We start from the raw sequence: 12196 nt of genomic DNA on the forward strand, positions 1-12196 counted from the left end.
AAATTATACATTGGATTGTACACTTTAAATGGGTGAGTTGTGTGGTGTGTGAACTATACCTCAATAAAGCTATTTTTAAAAATCAGATCAAAACTATAAAAACAGTAAAAAGGCCAGTGGTTACCAGGGGTTAGGGAGGAGAGAGAGATAAATAAGAACACAGAAGATATTCAAGGTGGTGAAACTATTCTGTATGATACTATAAGTGGCTATATATGTCATCATACAATTGTCAAAACCCACTGAATGTACAGTACCAAGTATGAACTATGGACTTTGGGTGATAATGATGTGTCATTATAGGTTCATTAATTTTAAGAAATGCACCACTCTGGTGCAGAATGTTGATTGTGGGGGAGGCTATGCTTGTGTGGGGTCAGGGGGTATATAGGAACTTTCAGTTTAATTTTGATGTGAACATCAGTTCAGTTCAGTTCAGTTCCGTCGCTCAGTCGTGTCCAACTCTTTGCGACCCCATGAACCGCAGCACGCCAGGCCTCCCTGTCCATCACCAACTCCCGGAGTCTACCCAAACCCATGTCCACTGTGTCGGTGATGCCATCCAACCATCTCATCCTCTGTTGTCCCTTTCTCCTCCTGCCCTCAATCTTTCCCAGCATCAGGATCTTTTCAAATGAGTCAGCTCTCCGCATCAAGTGGCCAAAGTACTGGAGTTTCATAAAACTGCTCTAAAAATAAAGTCTATTAAAATTGTTTAAATCAGAGACTCTTCAAATAGAATGTGAAATAACAATAAAACAAAAAATACTATAGCTTTATACTTTCTGTCCCATGGCTGTTTTTTAGGCCTAGCAAAATTAGGTCCATAAAAAGTACAGTCCATGTCCTCCTTTGCTATTTAGACTGAGAAGCCTAGTTCCTCCTCCTTAACTTGAATAGGCTAATCAGAGAACCTCATTAGGACCTCTGTTTTAGACTCCCTGTGGCACTTCAACTCCAGGCACTCTGTTTCACTCTACCCAGACAAGTGACCTAATGAAGTAAATCCAAAAGGTGATCTACACTAACCATGGAGAAATCTGTACCTTTTATACTCTTACCACTTACCATCTTCTCTGTTTTTAACTAGCATGGTCTGTCTACTTGATCTGTTGATGGTTTTTGCCATCTTACCCAGAATTCAAGATCCACGTCAAACAAACAAAAATATTAAAAACACTAAAGATAAATCTAGCTAAAATGCTAATGTTAAATGCACTGTTCTGGAAGGGAAGTGTAGAAGACTTAATTTGTTACAAACTCAAGAAACAAAGAAAGCTACCCTCCTTCAAACTGGCCTGATTAGCACCCATTGTAGTCCTGATCTCCAAGATGTTCTGACCTTGAAACTTTTTGCTGCAAACTAACCTGACAAGAAATAACTAATTGCATGCCTACCTGTGAAGAATCATTCATCACATTACTGCACTCCCATCTCATTTACTCTTCCTTCCAAAGCCTGATAATAGTGACTGTATATTGAGCTCTAAGTATGTGCTAGGCATCATGTTATACACTTTATATATTTTTTCATTTAATTTGTACAGTAACCATATAAGTATACCTAATCTATTTGATAGGTAAAGAAACTGAAGTTTGAGAAGGTAACTAATTTTCCCATGATCACACAACTAATAATTTAAAGAGCTGGGATTCATTCTCCTAAATATAAAAGAAATCTTTAAAATGTTATTATTATCTCTATAGAGCTAATATTGCTTTAGAAAAAGATACTTCATAACTGAATCACCTTACTGTATACCTGAAACTAACACGACATTGTAAACCAACTATACAGTCCAATATAAAATAAAAACTAAAAAACAAAAAATAAAATATTGCTAGTTTTCTAAAAAAGAAAGAAAAAGGTACTTCATTAAAATTAAGCTTCTATCCATTTTAACTTCAAAGCATACTTCTTTCCTATTTAACCTTGCCTTCATAGGAATTTTTTTTGCAGTTCAACCTAAGTTTCTTCATGCTTGAAGTCAAGCCAGGTCTCAAAACAGACGTAATTCTCCCAGTATTTTTTTCATGAATTCCACTCTAGTGAACTTGTATATAACCCCCAGGGTCATCTTCACCTGTTTTGCTGCTTATGGCCCAAGCCTTAAGTTCTCCTCTAGGGTCTAAGATTCATATATAGATTTTTTTCATACTCCCCTACTTTGGTTTTTTCTTTCTTGTTCTTTTCAGAGAACAAGAAATTAGTCCATAGGGACTACTTACCTGGCTAGACCAGAATGACATAGATTGCCTCATGAACTGGAATTCTGACAGCCCAAGAGCTCACTATCCTAGGTCACAAACGATGAAGAGGACTGTACAGGCAATTGCTTTCTTGTGGTCTCTTTTCTGATGGCTGCTGGAATGACAAAAAAAAAGAAAGAAATATTACATCTAATAAGAGTAACCATTAAACTCTTTCATATTATTACAAAATAGAATCAATATAACAAGTCCTCAGCATAATCATAAATAATTTTCCTGCTGTTATCAACCAATGCCAAATATACAGTATTAACATAAAAACAGCTGTAAGTCTTCTTGCTAGCTAACCAACTCCCCTCCTCCATCCCATTGCCAGCAATTATACACCTCAGTATCCAATTATTTCAATGTTCTTTCAGTTCATAACAAATGATAGCTAGAATTGAAAATGTGCCAGATTACCATCACAGCAGTTAATCTTCTTAAAGTTTTCATAGCTGGAGCTCTACATCTACAATTCAGATTCATTTTTGCTTTACATTTTCTCTTCTCCTACACACCTATGTTTCTTATACATAGACACAATCATGTCAAATAGAATCAGTCAGGGCAACTGAGATAAAAACCCCCATACTCAAGCAGATTCTACACAGTCCTCTATATATAGTGAATTACAGATGGTTCTAGAAAATAGAAGAAGATTATTCCAAAAAGTCAATACATTTTTAAAGCTCCAATTTTCTAATTACAAAAGGCCAAAACTCATCAGTCTCCTGGATATATTCCTATCAAAATTATGATTTATAGTCACCTTCAATTCCAGTGGTGGCATTAATAACTTATCAAACATACACCAAATCCCATTTGTCACAAAGTATTCTAAAGTTGTCAAATTGCTTCCCAGCTACCAATATCAGTTCCAAAATTTCCCTAAGATCTAAATACAATAATTTCAAACAGTTTCCTTAGTATTTCATCTAACTAATAATACTTTTAACAATAACACTATTTATAGTCTAGATTCAAACTAATTTGAATTGTTTGAATTCAAACAATATTATCTTCTAATATACTCCAAATTACGGGCTTCTCTGGTGGCTCAGTGGTAAAGAATACACCTGCAATGCAGGAAGACAGTAGACATGGTTCAATCCCTGGGTTGGGAAGGTCCCCTGGAGGAGGGCATGGCAACCCACTCCAGTATTCTTGCCTGGAGAATCCCATGGACAGAGGAGGCTGGTGGGCTACAGTCCATAGGGTCGCAAAGAGTTGGACACAACTGAAGCGACTGAGCATGCACACACGCATACTCTGAATTACACCTATGCTTGCTTAAGCCAAAAAAAAAAAAAGAACTATCCACCATTTCCTAAAACCTTCTTGCTTTTGGTCTTGCTCATCCATTCAAGGAGTCTCTATCTCCTCTCCTTAACTCTAGGTATCCCAATTTTGTTTCCCTTGCAAATTTCTTAATTGGAAGCTATTCATTTTCCTTTATTCATCCCTTCCCATAAATCAAGACCAAGTTAACATCATCTCAGGTCTTGTTCACTGGATCCCCAAAGTATTGTTTTACTCAATAGCCCTTCTTTCTTCAGAGTTTACACTGCTTAATTTTATCATCCTATTAATGTTAAATGTCAACTTTCAGATCTCCCCCTGACATTCACTGAGGACTTTGGTACCAACTGTTTTCTTTCCCCTTTTCATCTGAAAGCCTTCACTATTCCCCTTGATGATCTAACATCCAAACTTCACAGTTCCATGACATATCCTATTTTAATTTCTTCAGCTCAGCCATCCATTTCTGTAGTGACACCTGGAATGGCTCTACCTCCAAAACCAGAGTCTGCACTCAGAACTACCTGTTTTTCTGCCTGTCCTACACTTTACAGTCTTTGAATTTACCCTTCAACTTTCCAAAGGCCTTCGATTCATCAACACTCTTAACTCTTCTCAAAGGCCTCAATGTCCCTTTGGATTTCACTTCCTTCTCTACCTAGGGAAGACTCCATGGACAGTGGGACTTCATTGACAGTAACCAGCACACTCAATTCTCCTATCCCCTTGATTTTCCACTATATTTATCCTGCCAATTCCTACTCACAAATCAACCCAACGATTTCTTTTTTCTATTCCTGTTTACAAATTACAAAGTACTATTAAGGAAAATCCTATACTCCTGACCACTAGTTTCTCCTCTACCCAACTGATCTTCTATTGCTAGCAGAGTGATCTTTTACTTTTGGCAGGGGAGGGGGCTGCACTGAGTCTTCTTTGCACCACACAGACTCTCTGGTTGTGGTGTGTGGGCTTAGTTGCCCTCAGTATGTGGGATCTTAGTTCCCTGATCAGGGATCAAACTCATGTCCTCCGCATTGGAAGGTAGATTCTTAACCACTGGACCACCAGGGAAGTGCCAGAATGATCTTTTAAAACATAGATTAAGCAAGACTTCATGAATGGCAGAATGAGGGGCTCAGCTAATTTTCTCCCCATGAAAACAATGATATAACTGTACAGATTTGTCAAAAACAACCATTTCAAGATTCTGGAAATAGACCAAAATTAAAAAATAAATTTAAAAGTATTTAAGAAAATCTATTAAATGTTGGCTAAGAACAGTGGGAATCTATGGTGTTTTAGCCTGAGGCTTGTTCATATTCCCACCTCCCTCCCCAGCTCTACTGGAGCTGATATTATAAGGTTAGGGCAAGTCAAACCATAAAAACCAACAACTTGGCTGCTGGAGGGGAATTACTTGTATGGGAATGAGCACACACAAAAAAATTTCTATGCCCAGGGATGTTGAAGATAACAGCAAACTCCTTAGATCAGAGAAAATTATCATCACAGTTACCTGAGATTACAGCATTGGTTGGGGCAAGCAACAGAACAGCAGGCCTGCTGAAAGTTTAGCAGAGAGATGCAGAGAGACAGACAACCCTGGTAGGGCTTAATAAGCTCACTCATACCCCCGTGGGTCTACAATGCTAGTATGTACAAGGTTGCACTCAAGCTCAAGGTACTAGAGAGGATCCTACTTAACTACATTTCCCTGCTTGAATGCGAAGCCTTACAAAGGTACAGAGGAGACACAAGAAGGCCCAGCAGAAAGTAAAAATCAAGGAAAATTTTTAAACTCTCCTGAACTTCGACTATACTTCCAAACCTACACACAATTCCATCGACAAAGAGTAAAAGACAATACTGGCCCAAGGTATTTAGACACAATCTCTAATAAAACAATTGGCTGAACGCTAAGCTATCCTGACCTGTATGACACCAAGGAAGCCAAGCTTACAAATAAAAAGAGTAGAAACATTAATAGGCTACACACTGAAGAGAGAGAATTCACAGAATTGATCCAGGCAAGCCACCACAGCAACCTCAGAGACAGAATGGGTAGGAATCAGAACCTGAAATTAACCTTTTGAGGAACTGCCAACTGTTTTCCAAAGTGGCTACACCCACTGTTTTCCAAAGTGGCTACATACCACAACCAGAGAATCTGTGTGGTGCAAAGAAGACTCAGTGCAGCCCCCTCCCCTGCCAAAAGTAAAAGATCACTCTGATAGCAATAGAAGATCAGTTGGGTGGAGGAGAAACTAGTGGTCAGGAGTATAGGATTTTCCTTAATAGTACTTTGTAATTTGTAAACAGGAATAGAAAAAAGAAATCGTTGGGTTGATTTGTGAGTAGGGATTGGCCAGATAAATATAGTGGAAAATCAATAGGATGGCTATGGTCAAAAAGATGGACAATAAACAAGCTTTGGCAAGGATGTGGAAAAAACTGGAACTCTCATACACTGTTTCTGGGAATGTAAAATTGTGTAACTGCTTTGGAAAACAGTATACCACTATTTACAATAGCTAGAACATGGAAGCAACCTAGATGTCCACTGACAGATGAATGGATAAAGAAGCTGTGGTACATATATACAGTGGAATAAAAGCCATAAAAAGGAACACATTTAAGTAGTTCTACTGAGGTGAACAAACCTAGAGCCTATTATACAGAGTGAAGTAAGTCAGAAAGAGAAATATAAATATTGTATTCTGATGCATATAAATGGAATCTAGAAAGATGGTACTGATGAACTTATTTTCAGGGCAACAATGGTGAAACAGACCTAAAGAACAGACTTATGGACACAGTGGGAGGGAAGGAGGAAGTGGGTGAGATGTATGGAGAGAGTAGCATGGAAACTTACAATGCTATATGTAAACTAGATAGCCAATAGGAATTTGCTGTATGACTCAGGGAACTCAAATAGGGGCTCTGATAATCTAGATGGGTGGGATGGGGAAGGAGATGGGAGGGAGGGAGGGGACATGGGTGTATCTATGGCTGATTCTTGTTGATGTTTGACAAAAAACCCACAAAATTGTGTAAAGAAATTATCCTTCAATTAAAAAAAGCAAAGTGGCAAAAAAAAGGTGTTTCCAGTTCCTCAAAAGGTTAAACTTGGAGTAACCTACCATATGTCTCAAACAACCCAAATTTTCATCAATTGATGAATGGATAAACAAAATATGGTATATTCATACAATGGAATACTATTTGGACATAAAAAGGAATAAAGGAAGTTCTGTCACATAACATGGATGAACCTTGAAAACACTATGCTAAGTAAAAAAGTCAGACCAAAAGGAGACATACTGTATGATTTCATTTATATAAAATGCTCAGTTCAGTTCAGTTCAGTTATTCAGTCATGTCCAACTCTTTGCAACCCCATGGACCACAGCACGCCAGGCTTCCCTGTCCATCACCAACTCCTGGAGCTTGCTCAAACTTGTGTCCATTGAGTCGGTGATGCCATCCAACCATCTCATCTTTTGTCATCCCCTTCTCCTCCTGCCTTCAATCTTTCCCAGCATCACGATCTTTTCCAGTGAGTCAGTTCTTCATATCAGGTGGCCAAAGTATTGGAGTTTCAGCTTCAGAATCACTCCTTCCAATGAATATTCAGGACTGATTTCCTTTAGGATTGACTGGTTTGATCTCCTGGCAGTCCAAGGGACTCTCAAGTGTCTTCTCCAACACCACAGTTCAAAAGCATCAATTCTTTGGCGCTCAGCTTTCTTTATAGTTCAACTCTCACATCCATACATGACTCCTGGAAAAACCATAACTTAGACCAGATGGACCTTTGTTGGCATAGTAATGTCTGCTTTCTAATATGCTGTCTAGGTTTGTCATAACTTTTCTTCCACGGAGCAAGCATCTTTAAATTTCATGGTTTTGCTTTATTTTTTTGCTATATTTTGCTTAAATTTCATGCAGTGACCATCTGCAGTGATTTTGGAGCCCAAGAAAATAAAGTCTGCCACTGTTTCCCCATCTATTTGCCATGAAGTGATGGGACTGGATACCATGATCTTAGTTTTTTGAATGTTGAGTTTTAAGCCAGCTTTTTTACTCTCCTCTTTCACCTTTATCAAGAAGCTCTTTAGTTCCTCTTTGCTTTCTGTGATAAGGGTAGTGTCATCTGCATATCTGAGGTTATTGATGTTTCTCCCAGCAATCTTGATTACAGCTTGTGCTTCATCCAGCCTGGCATTTTGCATGATGTACTCTGCATATAAGTTACATAAGCAGGGTGACAATATATACCCTTGATGTACTCCTTTCCCAATTTGAAACCTGTTCATTGTTCCATTTCCAGTTCTAACTGTTGCTTCCTGACCTACATGCAGGTTTCTCAGGAGGCAGGTAAGGTGGTCTGGTATTCACATCTCTTTCAGAATTTTCCAGTTTGTTGTGATCCACACAGTCAAAGGCTTTGGTGTAGTCAATAAAGCAAAAGTAGATGTTTTTCTGGAATTCCCTTGCTTTTTCTATGATCCAACAGATGTTGGCAGTTTGATCTCTGGTTCCTCTGCCTTTTCTAAATCCAGCTTGAACATCTGGAAGTTCCCAGTTCACGTACTGTTGAAGCCTCGCTTGGAGAATTTTGAGCATTACTTTGGTAGCGTGTGAGATGACTGCAATTGTGTGATAGTTTGAACATTCTTTGGCATTGCCTTTCTTTGGGATTGGAATGAAAACTGACCTTTTCCAGTCCTGTGGCCAATGCTGAGTTTTCTAAATTTGCTGGCATATTGAGTGCAGCACTTTAGCAGCAGCATCTTTTAGGATTTGAAACAGCTCAACTGGAATTCCATCACCTCCACTAGCTTTGTTCATAGTGATGCTTCCTAAGGCCCACTTTACCTCGCACTCCAGGATGTCTGGCTCTAGGTGAGTGATCACACCATTGTGGTTATCTGGATCATTAAGATCTTTTTTATATAGTTCTGTATATTCTTGCCACCTTTTCTTAATATCTTCTGCTTCTGTTAGGTCTGTACCATTTCTGTCCTTTATTGTGCCCATCTTTGCATGAAATGTTCCCTTGGTATCTCTAATTTTCTTGAAGAGATCTCTAGTCTTTCCCATTCTATTGTTTTCCTCTATTTCTTTGCACTGATCACTGAGGAAGGCTTTCTTATCTCTCCTTGCTATTCTTTGGAACACTGCATTCAAACGGGTATATCTTTCCTTTTCTCCTTTGCCTTTAGCTTTCTTTTCTCAGCTATTTGTAAGGCCTCTTCAGGCAACCATTTTGTCTTTCCTATTTCTTTTTCTTGAGTACTGTCTTTAGCTTTCTTTTCTCAGCTATTTGTAAGGCCTCTTCAGGCAACCATTTTGTCTTTCCTATTTCTTTTTCTTGAGTACTGTCTTTAGCTTTCTTTTCTCAGCTATTTGTAAGGCTTCTTCAGGCAACCATTTTGTCTTTCATATTTCTTTTTCTTGAGTATTGTCTTGATCATTGCCTCCTGTACAATGTCACGAACCTCTGTCCATAGTTCTTCAGGCACTCTGTCTATCAGATCTAATCTCTTGAATCTATTCGTCACTTCCACTGTATAATCATAAGGGATCTGATTTAGATCATATCTGAATGGTCTAGTGGTTTTCCCTACTTTCTTCATTTTAAGTCTGAATTTTGCAATAAGGAGTTCATGACCTGAGCCACAGTCAGCTCCCGGTCTTGTTTTTTGCTGACCGTATAGAGCTTCTCAATCTTCAGCTGCAATAAAATATTCAGAGTGGACAAATTCATAGAGACAAAAAGTAGACTGTTGGTTGCCAGGGACTAAGGGATGGCGAAAATGGGAAGTGACTGCTAACCGGTACAGTTTCTTTTTGGTGTGATGAAAATATTCTGGAATTAGATGGTGGTGATGATTGCACAACCTTGTGAATATACTAAAAACCACTGAGTTATATACTTTAAAATGATGTATTTTATGGTATGTGAATTACATCTCAATTTTTAAAAAGCAATATTTAAATGAAAGCAGCCAGATGCCAAAGGTTATATAGCGTGTGATTCCATTCATATGAAATTTATAGAAAAGGCATATCTATAGAGACAGAAAGTAGATTAGTGGTTGCCTAGGAATAGGGACGAGTAAGGAGACTGACAGACAAAGGGTACAAAAGATCTTGTGGTCTGATGGAAATATTCTAAAGTCAGATTGTGGTCATAGTTGTACAACTATATAATTTACTAAAAATCATTGAATTGTATACTTCAAATAGGTGAATTTTATGGTATGTAAGTTGTACCTCAATAAAGATATTGTTAAAAAAGAAAATATAAATAAACTAAGGCTCCTTAGAGAAATGGCAGGTCTCAGGCAGGAAATATATGAGGTAATCTCTATGCCAAAAATCAAGCAAGCTATGAAAACCTAATGACTAGTGTTGAAGGGATACAGGAGGTAACATTTTGGCAAGATATGGGACAATTTGAGTGTTAAAAAGGATAATGAATGCAATCAATTGAAACCCACTAAATATATTTTTAAAAACATGGGTTCATAATGATAAAGCGAGAACAGACACATACAACTCACTGGATATCATTGAAAGTAAGTAAACAGGGCACAAAGCGTTTATTCTAAAAACTGGCAATCAAGTCCAAGATAAAGAATTAAGTATCTCTCCTATCCTCTCTGCATAAGTAACTCAATAGCTGTAATTGATGAGAGAAAGTTTATTTTCAGAAGAATTCCAACTAATTAATGTAGAAGATAAAACTGGAAAATCACCACCTTGAAATTCCTAGTAAAATAATTAATTCTGCTAATGATCATCAATGAATTAAATCAATAGATGAAAGGTTGATGGGAAACATCATAACGAAGGAATCAGACTGTCACCTGCTCATTAAAAGTGGAATAGACATGATGCTCCAGATGTGACTCAAAGTGCATTACACACCAACCCTTGTGTAATATTCTTGACAAAAAAATAGTTGAACTTGAATCAAGCCTCTAAAGCTAACTTCCATTATAGAAAAATATGGAGTGTATAGAGGAATAAAGTAAATGACAGCATAAGAAAGGTAAGAGACAAATCCAAAATGTGGGATTTTCTGTAGGACAACTGACCCACTTTTTGTAACAAGTCGATGGCTTGAAAAAGTAAAGTGCAGACTGCTCTAGATTAAGAGAGGCTTAAGAAATAATACGGACCACAGCCTTGTCTAACTCAATGAAACTAAGCCATGCTGTGTGGGGCCACCCAAGACGGGAGGGTCATGGTAGAGAGGTCTGACAGAATGTGGTCCACTGGAGAAGGAAATGGCAAATCACTTCAGTATTCTTGCCTTGAGAACCCCATGAACAGTATGAAAAGGCAAAATGATAGGATACTGAAAGGGGAACTCCCTGGGTCTGTAGGTGCCCAATATGCTACTGGAGATCAGTGGAGAAATAACTCCAGAAAGAATGAAGGGATGGAGCCAAAGCAAAAACAATAATGCTGAAGCTGAAACTCCAATACTTTGGCCACCTCATGCGAAGAGTTGACTCACTGGAAAGGACCCTGATGGTGGGAGGGATTGGGGGCAGGAGAAGAAGGGGACGACAGAGGATGAGATGGCTGGATGGCATCACCGACTCGATGGACATGAGTCTGAGTGAACTCTGGGAGTTGGTGATGGACAGGGAGGCCTGGTGTGCTGCGATTCATGGGGTCGAAAAGAGTCGGACACGACTGAGCGACTGAACTGAACTGAACTGAAGAAATAATAACCATCTTGTATAACTGAAACTTTGTATACCTTGATCAACATTTTTCCCTTTAACCCCTATCCTCCCTGGTCATGGTAAATATTCCCTAGTGTATACCTGTATCAAATCATAAAGTTGTACACCTTAAATATATGCTTTTTTTTTCTTTCTGGTAGCGCTTTGTAGGCTCTTAGTTCCCTGACCAGGGATCAAAGTTGGACTCCTGCATTAGAAGCATGGAGTCCTAACCACTAAACTGCCAGATAATTCCTTAAATATATTCTACTTTTATTTGTCAATTACACCTTGTCTTGGTCTGTTCGTCCAGGCTGCTATAACAAAATACCATATACTTGTGTGTATGTGTGTGTGTGTGTTCAGTTGGTCAGTCATGTCCAACTCTTTGCAACCCGCCAGGCTCCTCTGTGGAGAAGGTGATGGCACCCTACTCCAGCACTCTTGCCTGGAAAATCCCATGGACGGAGGAGCCTGGAAGGCTGCAGTCCATGGGGTCGCTAAGAGTCAGACACGACTGAGCAACTTCACTTTCCCTTTTTACTTTCATGCATTGGAGAAGGAAATGGCAACCCACTCCAGTGTTCTTGCCTGGAGAATCCCAGGGACGGGGGAGCCTGGTGGGCTGCCGTCTATGGGGTCGCACAGAGTCGGACACGACTGAAGTGACTTAGCAGCAGGCTCCTCTGTCCGTGGGATTCTCCAGGCAAGAATACCGGAATGGTTTGCCATTTCCTACTCCAATTACACCTCATTTTAGTCTGTTTGTCCAGGCTGCTATAACAAAATACCATAGCTTATAAATAACATAAATTTATTTTTTATAGTTCTAGAGACAGGGAGGGAAGTCCAAGATCAAAGTGTTGGCAGATTAAGTGTCTGGTAAGATCCTCTCT

General features: G+C 38.9%; 1 protein-coding gene across 2 annotated transcripts in view; it reads right to left on the bottom strand.

The window, feature by feature from the left end:
- SNX12 (sorting nexin 12) overlaps positions 1-12196 on the bottom strand; it is a 102635-nt gene that overhangs the window by 37267 nt on the left and 53172 nt on the right. The window contains exon 5 of one of the 2 annotated variants that reach the window (XR_015159885.1): positions 2230-2362. The gene's annotated coding sequence lies outside the window, so the exon portion shown is untranslated. Of the gene's footprint in view, positions 1-2229; positions 2366-12196 lie in introns of both variants that reach the window. The other variant, XR_015159884.1, reaches the window with a different exon arrangement.

This window comes from Bos grunniens, chromosome X, assembly GCF_055505025.1.
Source record: "Bos grunniens cultivar Pamir isolate PY7600 chromosome X, Bosgru_T2T1.0, whole genome shotgun sequence".
In the NCBI taxonomy this organism is placed as follows: domain Eukaryota; kingdom Metazoa; phylum Chordata; class Mammalia; order Artiodactyla; family Bovidae; genus Bos; species Bos grunniens.